Here is an 11,001-nt window from a genome sequence, read left to right as displayed (position 1 = left end):
GATCAAATAGAAAGCCCTAGAAGCTCCCTTGGTGTAATGGTGATTGCCTCTTGTGAGGATCGGTGCATTTCCATTCCAAAAATTCTGGGTGACACACTCCACGTGCCTCAGACCAGGGCTCTGATCATGGGCCTCAGAGGATTGCAGTTTGGAGCAAGCCAGTCTGGGAGAAGGGGCTGGTGTCTGAGAACATGAGGATCTGCACACGCGGTCACGTTTGGAGTGACTGAGACGCCTCTCTCATTAGAACTGCATGATGCAACTGCACAGAGACACAGTGACCTTGTTCCACTTAAAAACCCAAGTGAGCATCAAGGGCTGAGGAAATCCTTTCATCAGAAAATAACTTGCTTTGGTCTGCTGAGACCTAGAGGGGAGAGAGGATTTAGAATTCCTGGACCTTTCTGTGTCTTTGTAGATTGTTAATGCATTTATTAAGCCGTTTCTAAGTGTGTCTACCGCTGGTGCGTGTTTCAACCTTGAATATCACTAAAATTCATTTTCTCTGCTTCAAGCCAGTGTTCTGAGGGGGAAATGCATTCTGAGCCCTCCATGGCAAGCTTCCCTCCACCCCTCATTTTCTCTCTCCACTTCTCCCTTCACCCTCTGCCCATCAGTGACTTCTCTTTCTCCCTCATGCCCTGTCTCCCTCCCATCCTGCCCCTCTCTCCTCCTACCCTTAGTCTCTATTTACTTTCCCACCCATACCCTCTCCACCCTCTTCTCTCTAAACAGATAGGAAAGAGGGTCCTGGTGCTGTGTTTCTTCTCCACTCTGTGCCTCTGTGCTGCAGGTGAGGGAGAAGAGTCCAGGACAGTGTTTCAAATGCTCGAAGGGTAAGAGGGGGTTAGAGAAGAATATCGAGAGAGTTGCTCTATCAAAACACTGGACTCTGCAGGTTGGCAGATGCCCATCTCTGCAGGACAGTAGCTGGTTGTATCTGAAGAGGCAAGAGCAAGTGAGCTTTAGCTCACACCCATCACTGTCAGCAAACAGGGTCTCAGGCAGCGTAAAGGAGGAGCTTTATTCTTGTCATTTTTAAGCTGATATCAAGCGGTTTATCTTCATGCTTGATAACAACACCTCTTGCAGCTACTTTGACCTTCAGCCGTCTTCTGCCCTGGCCAAGTTTATGGTGAGGCCACTGATCTCTGGCACCTGGCACACAGGTGGCTCTGCTCTCTCATTGCACCCAATGATTTTCATCAGAAAACAAGGAAAGCACCACGTGGATTCCCTTGGCATGAGATCAGGTGCACACTGCCTGCTCAATGGGTCCACCACCCACCGCAGACTCCAGCCCAGTGTCGCAGCCGGCGGGGCGGCACCCACTACTCTCCACTTGGCTCACTCCAGACCCTCTTTCACATCCACATGGAGCCATGGTCAGGCGGTCTTCGGTCCCATAGAGGGAAGTAGAGACACAGATGGGTCACATGGCTACAAGAAGCATCCAAACTGATGAGGATCAGGATCCCAGGGAGTTGCCAGTTCCACTGCTCTCGAGCTGTGCAAGCTCCAGCAGAGGCTGTTACCAAATCCAACAACCACAGCTTTACACACCATGGGGTCTCCAGCAAGTAAGCGCACACGCTCTCAACACTTCAAGCCAACAAACGGAGGACAAGTACAGGAACACCACCAGGCTCCCTGCAAACATAACGGGCCAGCCCCAAAGACCCCAGGAAGTGAAGTCTTCTTATGTTTTCAGAATTCAGGGCCATAAAGATGCCTGATGTAAACCCTCTTACATACAGGTGAGGAAGTTGGGCTCAGAGAGGTACAGCAATTTGCCCAAATTCACACAGGGAATTAGGGCCTGTGATGGCATCAGAAACTCAATCACGTAAACTTTGGCCCATGGCTGCCTCTGCCGCACGCTGTGGGTGTCTCTATAGTGGAGATCATATTGAATTGTTCACTCAGGTATCACTGAGCACGTGTGGAATACCAGAAAGTCGGGCATTTCAGTGATGATCAAATCAGTCCCTTCCCTCATGGAGCACAGTGTGTAGGACACACACTGTAAGCAAGTGAACGCTCACTCACTCAGTGAACAATGGACACACTGTCCACTACCGAGGCCCCATGGAGACCAGCACAGAAGCAGTGCCTGGGTCCAAGGAGCCTCCTTCCATCAGGGGGTCTACGGGAGGAGTAGCCAGGCCAGGACTGGCAGGGAGAGCACCCCAGCAGGGGAGGGCCTGTGTGGAAACTACATGGCAGAGGAAGACTTTGAGCAGCTAAAGGGGGTCAGTATCAGGGCACCCTGGGCAGTGCAGGGTGTGGTATCAGGGGAACCTGGGCGGCCGGCAGGGGCCATGGCTCTCGGGAGCTTCTGGAACAAGTGAAGAAGTTTGAATTAAATACAAAATGCCACAGGGTGCTACTGATGAAGCATAAGCAGAAACAATGTTATATAACATACGTTCTTAAAGATCACATGTTTGTATGTGACTGTATGGGCATGAGTGTATGAGTGTGTGATTGTGTGCATGTGTGAGTGTGTGGTCATGGGTATGGAAGTGAGTATGAGTGTATGCAGTGCTCTGTGTGTGTGTGTGTGTGGTAGTGTGCATGTGAATGAGTGTGTGTGAGTGTATATGTGTGTGCAAGTGGAATAGACTGGAGGGAAGCAGGAATGTGAGCAGAGTGTATATCTGGCAGGCTGACACTGGCTGTGGCCACATCTGGATGAGAGGTGTCTGTGGCTTAGAGTCAGATGGTGGCCATAAACACAAAGAGGTAAGGAGAGATTCAAGATATACTTTGAAAGTGAAATGGTCAAGGCTGAGAGATGTGTTTAAACTTAGTGATAAGACAAAGGGTGGTGTGAATGGTAAGTCCTACATTTATGGACTCAAGCAACTGGTTGGGTAGTGGTGCCATTTACTAAGATAACCAAGACTTCAGTGAGTACAGGCTGGTGAGAGAAGGAGGCATTTGGGACACCTTCTCTGGGGGTGTCTGTGAGCTCTTTGAGAGGGTCTGCAGGGTGGGCCATCTGAAGAGGGTGGGTCTGGTCTGGAGGTGAGGCTCTGGGCACTGTTGGCAGGTGGATGATCCAGATGCCACAGAGGGAATGACATCACCCAGGGAAAGTCATGGTGTGGGGTGTGGATTCAGGAATGACATCACCCAGGGAAAGGCATGGTGTGGGGTGTGGGTTACATGCTGTCCTCCTAGAATGTCCTGAAGAGGCCAAGCTTTTCCTTAGAGAGCCTGGTGCCCCCTTTGACTTCCCAACATAATTGTGTGTTATTTAAACACTGCCTCCATCTCCACTCTGGTGGTGACTCTACCCTGCCTCAAATCTCTGAACTGTAGCAGGTCAGGTGGCAGGTCAAGGAAAGGACCTGCCATTACATTGAGGTAAAATTGACATTTACAACTCTACGTATTTAAAGTGTGAAGCATGCTGTTTTATATAGACATACATTGTGAAATGATTACCACAATCAAGTAAATTAACATATCCTTCACCTCACAGGTACTTGTGTGTGTGTGTGTGTGTGTGTGTGTGTGTGTGTGTGTGTAGTGAGAATACCTGAGATCGACTCTTTCCAAGTCCCAAGTGTCAAACACATTATTAACTGGAGTCCCCATGCTGTACACTAGGTCTCCAGAACTGACTCATCTTATACCTGCAAGTTTGTGTCCTTTGACCTTTGACCATCATCTCCCTGTTTCTCCTACCCCCAGCTCTTGGTGGCTTTCATTCTACTCTATTTCAATGATTCCAACTTTTCTAGATTCTACATATAAGTGAGATCATGTAGTATGTGATTTTCTGTGCTTGCTTTATTTCATTTAACATAATGTCTTCTAGGTTTATCTATGTCACTGCAAATGGCAAGATTTTCTTCTTGTTAAGGCTGAAAGATATTTTAGTATGTGTGCCTGTGTGTGTGTGTGTGTGTATCACGTATTCTTAATCCATTCATCTGCCAACCTATGGAATAAAAGACATCATTTTCAAACCATATATCTGAAAGGGGGTTAATATTTTAAATAAATAAGAAACTCATACAGCTCAGTAGCAAAATAATAAGAGTAATAACCTGATTAAAAATGGGCAAAGGACCTGAATAGACATTTTTCCAAAGAAGACATACAAATGGGCAACAGGTATATGAAAAAGTCCTCAACTAATCATCAGGGAAATGCAAATTAAAACCGCAAACAGTTATCACCTCGCACCTGTTAGGATGGCAATTATGAAAAAGTCAAAAGGTAACCTGTGCTGGTGAGGATGTGAAGAGTGAACCCTTATTCACTGAGGGTGGGAATGTAAATTAGTAGAGCCAGGATGAAAACAGCCTGAAGGTTCCTCAGGAAATGACAACCAGAGCTTCGATATGATCCAGCAGGTCCCACTTCTGGGGACAAACCCACAGGAAAGGAGGCCAGTGGGTAGAAGAGCTGCCTGCCCTCCCATGTCCACTGCAGCACTGCTCACCGTAGCCAAGACAGGGAAACAACCCAAGTGTCCCTCAGCAGAGGCCATTCGTTTTTAAAGCTAACAGGCCACACCTGGCCACAACATTGTTTTACTTTAAAAAAAAATGACCTTCTAGGGCGGTGAAATCTGGGTGAACTCACATCTCATATTAGCATATAGTGCCCCACTGCAGAACATGTGAACTCGGCAGCTCAGGACAACCCACAATTATTCTACGAAAATGGCTGACTGAATAACTATACATTTAAGCAAGTCTCAACCCCACTGTGTCTCAACCCCTACTGCCTGTGCCATCGTTAAGAGGAACTGCCTCAAGTCACTCTACCCCGTTTTGCCCAGAACCCTCCTGGTGACAGGCAGCCTCAGTGCCTTCTTCCTCCTTGCTTTCTTCCCTTATAGAGTTCAAATCTCATGTCTGTAGGTTTGTTCAGAACTAACCAGCAAAACTGCACCCAGCTGTGTTCCTAACATCTTCCACGTGCAGCTCTGCGTATCACAAGGAAAGAGATTCCTGAATGTACAACCGAGGCACACCATGTCCAAAGCTGCACATCCTAAAATCTGCCCACTGCCTGTAGTAGCTGCTCCTGCAGCTCTCGCTGTGGGCTCGCATGGCCCCTTCAGCTGTCTCAACAGAAACATTGGCATCCCCAGCTCCACTCCTTTAGTTCCTGCGCAGTGAGAAAGAAACAGTGAGTCAAACCTGAAATCCATTAATATATTAATTCAGTTCAACAAGCAACACCCATGAGCACCCAGCTCAGCAGAGCCTACCAGGCATGACTAATCAGATCCCTAGCTGAAGCGACGCTCTCTTCCTCGGTCCTCTCTGGAAGTGTGCTGGTTATGCAGCTTCTTCCTCCGAGCTCAGGAGACTCTGAAAAATGCAGTTTAAAAGGATGTAAATTAGGAAAATGTAAATACTCCTGGCTCCCTCACACAGGACTAGGTTTTGTGGTGGGGGAAGTTGCTTTACCTCATCGAGTCTTGGTTTTCTCATCAGTGATGACTTGCAGAGTTTTGTGTGAAGTCCCAGGGCCCTGGCCCCACTACAAGGAGCTTGAATTTAGCAGGTCTGCAGTGGGCCTGGGCAGCTGTAGGTTTAAAAGTTGCACAGTGACTGAGATGCTACCCAGCTGAATGGCACCAGCTTAGCTCATGGCTTCTCAGATGCGACGTGCAGACTCCGATTCAATATCTTCAATGGAGGCTCTGAGGTTCTACATTTCTAACAGCTCCTGGAAGGGCCAGTGCTGCTGGCATGTGGACAACTCTTTGAGTACCCAGGTTCCAGGTCTGTGGCTCCCCGTCTCGGCTGCACTTCAGATTGGGCCAGTCCCTCCTGACTGGATAAGATCTTATGGGACTGTTGGTCAGGAATCCCTACCCTAGCCAAACTGCAGGAGTGTGACTCAAGCTGGCTGATTATCTGGATCCTCTGTGAAAGTTGATCCTGGTTCTCAGTGACTCAAAGGCTGTGGAAAGTCAGAGCTCATGAATCCAGATTACAATGACATGTGAGACTGTTCCTGGTCCCCGAGATTCAGTTCTCAGAGCTACTATGGCTTATTAGGTACAGGTGCAATTTTCCTTTGGTAAGATGCTCCATATTATTCCAAATATGGCCTTTTTTATTGTAGAAAAAATATCTTTTTGTCACTGACAATTAAAGAAACATAACTGATATTTCTGTAAGATGTAACATCCCATAATTCTGCTCTCCCTGCATCAACCTGCATGTTTGTGTTATCTTCCTTATGGGGAAGAGGGGATAGCAACCACCTGCCTGGCCCCACACCTCCACCCTCACCTGAAACCCCAGGCCTGGAGAACACACTTGTCACCTCCCCTGCCTTGTGTTTGAGTTTGTCCCTCCGTAAGGAAGCACTCTAAGGCTGGGTGTTGATAAAATGACTCCAGTAATGGAGGCAAAACTCCTGCCCAGCTGACTCTCACTTCTGGGAAGGACCGGTCATGGTCAAATTGTGAAGCAGCCAAGGCTTAAAGAAGGCATTTCTTCATTCTTTCCTTTCAGTTATTTGTTCAGTTTTCGTCTCCAGCCTTCTCAGCATTTGCCTGATAGAAACTATTGACGAAATGTTTCCCAAAACCCTTCACCAAAGAACAATTTATCCGTCTAGATCTTCAGTCCTGTCTGCTTTCTAATATGACCAATAGACAATCAAGTGTGTAGTCAGTATTGGCTATTGACATCAACAGCCAATAACAGCTTAATTACTCACTGTCCTGAGGCTGCGTGCTCTCATCCAGAGAAGGATTCTAGCAGTGGGTTTTAGGTACGTTTCTCAGTATCAGTCAGTACCTGGGAGAAACTTAGGACTCTTATTTCTCTCTCCCTTGCTTCCACGTGGCCCATATAGACACTTTATTACTAATCGAGGGTGAGTTGGGTGGCAAGTAATAACACTGCGCATCCCACATGCTTTTCTTACAATGTAAGCTTAACGCACCAGCTGTGGAATGATGATGTCTGTCCCCTCTCATTCAGTCTGGCTGGATCTTTGCGACTGCCCTGATTAACGGAGTACAATGAGAAGGACATGATTTTACTCCCAAGGCTAGCATGCGAAGGGTGATATGGCTTCAGCCTGGTTCTCTTGGGATGTTCACTCTTAGAAGAAATTTGAAGAAGCCCAAACAGCCACATGGAGAAGCCACAAACAGATATTCTGGCTGGCAGCCCAGCAGAGGTCCCAGCCAGCAGCCAGCATCAACTGCCATGTGAAGAAGTGTGCCTGCAGGGGGGTTCAGACCCCAGCTGCCAAGCTGCCTCCAGCCTCCTGGTCTTCCAAGCTGAGGATGCAGACAGTGTGGAGCAGAGATAAGCCACCCTAGAATGCTGTTCTCAGATCCCTGGCTCGAGAACCCAAGAGCACTATAAAACAGTTGCTATTTTACATTGCCAAGTTTGGGATTGCTTGTGGCATCAAGGACAGGAAATTCCAAGCTCTTGGTCAATGCTTAGTCATACTGTCCTGGGTTTGTTTTCAGAGAAAACACATGAGAGAGTGGCCCCTTTTCTCTCTTACCTCTCCAGTGACTGCAGAGGGAAGCGCTGAGGGCCAGACAGGCTTTCTCTCTGAAAGGTCTCTCTTCCTAATACATCAACCATGCTTGGCTGGTTTTGTGCTGAGCACTGCAGACAAGCAGGGTCCCTTGTGCTGTGACTCCATTTCCTCCTGCTATTGTAGGAATTCTCTGGCCTGGTTGATGGAGTTAAGCTTAAGGTCTGGTTGTGAGTGCATAAAAAGGAATATACTGCCCAGCACTTGGTTCTAAGCTCTGAGCTGCCTTACGCATATTCTCATAAATTCTCATGAAGAATTACCCATTGAGTCCAACCTAGTTTAATGGAATTCTGTTTGGAGGCTTGGAACCAAAGCCCCAATTAATAATAAAATGTTACTTCGCTTTCCTTTGCCAGTTTAGCCTATGCATGTATTTTCCTTAGAGAGCCCACGGAGGAGAGAGAGGTGGCTAAAACAAGATGAGATCTGTGGATGACTGCGTCTCCCGGCCAAAGACCACTCTGATAGCTTCCGTGAGGATGACTGCATCTCCTGGCCAAAGACAACTCTGATAGCTTCCGTGAGGATGACTGCATCTCCTGGCCAAAGACAACTCTGATACCTTGCATGAGGATGACTGTGTCTCCTGGCCAAAGACAACTCTGATAGCTTCCATGAGGATGACTGCATCTCCTGGCCAAAGACAACTCTGATACCTTGCATGAGGATGACTGTGTTTCCTGGCCAAAGACAACTCTGATAGCTTCCATGAGGATGACTGCATCTCCTGGCCAAAGACCACTCTGATAGCTTCCATGAGGATGACTGCGTCTCCTGGGCAAAAGACCACTCTGATAGCTTCCATGAGGATGACTGCATCTCCTGGGCAAAGACAACTCTGATAGCTTCCATGAGGATGACTGCATCTCTTGGCCAAAGACCACTCTGATAGCTTCCATGAGAGCTCCCTGGGGCATCCATGGAGAAAATATTTTTGAGGGAGAAATCCCCAATGCTTCTTGAATCTTGCAGCCCACACAGGGATTTTCTGCAAGCAAACCCAGCCTTGAGCTATAAAGACCTGATCACTTTCCTGGGTGAAGACAGCAGACTGACTCAGTTATTCTGTGGATAGGTGACTTGATCAATGAGTTGGCGAGAAATCTAAGATGTGTCTTTCAGGTGCATATCTCAGATTTGTAAAATTATTATTTATTTATTTAATTTTTTTTTGGGGGGGGGGATGGAGACTCACTCTGTCACCCAGGCTGGAGTGCAGTGGCACGATCTCAGCTCACTGCAACCTCCACCTCCCAGGTTCAAATGATTCTCCTGCCTCAGCCTCCTGAGTAGCGAGGATTACAGGCACCTGCCATCATGCCCAGCTAATCTTTGTATTTTTAGTAGAGACGGGGTTTCACCATATTGGCTGGGCTGGTCTCCAACTCCTGACCTCAGGTGATCCTCCTGCCTCAGCCTCCCAAAGTGCTGGGATTACAGGCATGAACCACCGTGCCTGGCCTCAGGTTTGTAAGATAATTTACACAAGACTCAGTGTCTCTGCATCTCACACTGGTTGTACATTGCATTAAACGGGTGATAATTCTCCCCTAATCAAACTGTGCCCATATGCTGCCAAGGACACTCATGTTATGAAGACAAGAGGTAGCTGAAAAATAAAGAGACAATAGCCACGAGACAGACCCAGAGGTCAGGCAGGGCAGGCTTGCCATGAGGACACGGCTCATCCCACGGGGCCTGGGAACTTGTGGTCACGGCAGTGCAAGGTCCTGTTCTCTCCTCCACAGGGACAGACAGGCCACCAGCCTGACAGAGACAGCGTTGGGGGCAGCTGCCAGGACCAAGCAGGGATTGCACTAGGATTTCTCAAAACCTGCCTCACAGAATACAAGTTTTATTTAAAACTACTACGTGAAGATTCTGTGTTCAAGTGAGTTTTGGAATGAGGAAGATCTGCAGCCAGTTCCACGTGTAGATTTCTCCAAAGGATTTGGCCCCAGACATTTAATTCTGGGAAACTTAAAGGCATGCTGATCATCTCAAGGTGTTAAAAATAATTTTTGCTGAATGGTGGGATTATAGTTAATTTGCATTTTTCCTTTTGTTTATCTGTGAATCACATATCTTGCATAATGACTGTATATTGCTTTTGTGGTGGAGAAAATATTTTAATGCAATGAAAACTCCGTTCTACCTGAGGTCAGGCAGATCTGCAGAACAGTGGACAGAGTGGGAAGGTGGGAATACAGCGGCTCCTCCCTGCGGAGGAGGAGGGAAACCCAGGCTGGACCCAGGCAGGGTCTGAACCTCCCGTGAAGACATGAGGGACTGGGCTGGGTACAGCACAGTGCAGGGCCTGCTTGCTTTCCTCTCCTCACACCCTGCTTGTATATTCCATTTTCTTTCAGGACAATGAGCTCCAAGCAAGGATGGTGCAGGAAGAGCTCAGGACGGATCTTGCCACCTCCATCTTAGCCAGAGGGTTTTCCTGAGCTCAGGAGCCAAGCTTCTCAGACCCATTCTTGCACACTGCAAATTTCTAATCCATTGCTAAGGGCCAGTAATCCCAAACTGAATTTAGAGAAACAAACAGGAATAGACGCTTTTTTAAATACTTGCCAACGTTCATATTTCTTCTCTGATTTTAAAAAACATAATTAATAATAAAGCACTTGGGATCATGCAGCAAAGATACTTTATGGGAATATTTATTATGCAAATAACTAAATGAATCACATACATTTGCATCCTATTAAGCATTGAAAAGTAAAGCAGCTTTAATAGAATTAAATCTACTTTTACCAAAATGATCTCATCTGGCAGGAAGAGTTAGGGCAAGATTGATTTGGATTGAGATTTTCCATCCTGCTTAGGAATTCTAAAGTTCTATAGAATGAAAGTTTTTCTTGACAATAATTTTTAAATCATAAAAATGAAAGAAATGTTATTAGAAGTCCTACAATTTCACCACCAACTTCAATGCCCTAATGTGGCTATCCATACTGCTTTTCCAATACCCTGCAAACATCGGTTATGGATTTATATAAGTATTTTCTACTAAATTATGTCTTACAGACATTATTGAAACAGTATTCTTGCTAAAAATCTGTGAATTTCGTGTAAGAGTAAGGTCCCAAGATTTTCTAAAGTTTGAATGACAGTCGTGCTCTAGAGTCACCCTCTGGGCTCGATGCGACGGTGCCCAACGAACACCTCCAGCCTGCTGGGGCTGGAGCTCCTGTCTCAGTCTAACCCTGCCCAGCAAGGAGCTGACTCAGCCCACACTGCTCAGGAGGCCCTGGGGCCCTCTGGGCTCACAGGTATTCTTGCCCTCAGCGGGGGCCAGCCCAGGCTTCGGTGATGCGGTTTCCTCTTCAGAGGGCACTCTCGGGCCTCTCTCAGGACGTCTCCACCCCACGCACGCTGCTGCCCACACCTCCTTTCAGGGAAGGGGCGCAGATACCTCCCATCTTCTTTCCTACACCTCAG

General features: G+C 47.3%; 1 long non-coding RNA gene across 1 annotated transcript; it reads right to left on the bottom strand.

Annotated features, from left to right (window-relative positions):
* Positions 1-3,960: 3,960 nt before the first annotated feature.
* Positions 3,961-6,028, bottom strand: LOC109028802 (uncharacterized). Its single transcript, XR_002007775.2, has 3 exons — positions 5,439-6,028; positions 5,237-5,339; positions 3,961-5,133 (listed from the first exon to the last, which is right to left on the bottom strand). It is a non-coding gene; the product is annotated as an uncharacterized lncRNA (long non-coding RNA).
* Between the last annotated feature and the right edge of the window lie 4,973 nt (positions 6,029-11,001).

This window comes from Gorilla gorilla, chromosome 9 (genome assembly GCF_029281585.2).
Source record: "Gorilla gorilla gorilla isolate KB3781 chromosome 9, NHGRI_mGorGor1-v2.1_pri, whole genome shotgun sequence".
In the NCBI taxonomy this organism is placed as follows: Eukaryota; Metazoa; Chordata; class Mammalia; order Primates; family Hominidae; genus Gorilla; species Gorilla gorilla.
This window is presented reverse-complemented; position numbering and strand designations above follow the sequence as displayed.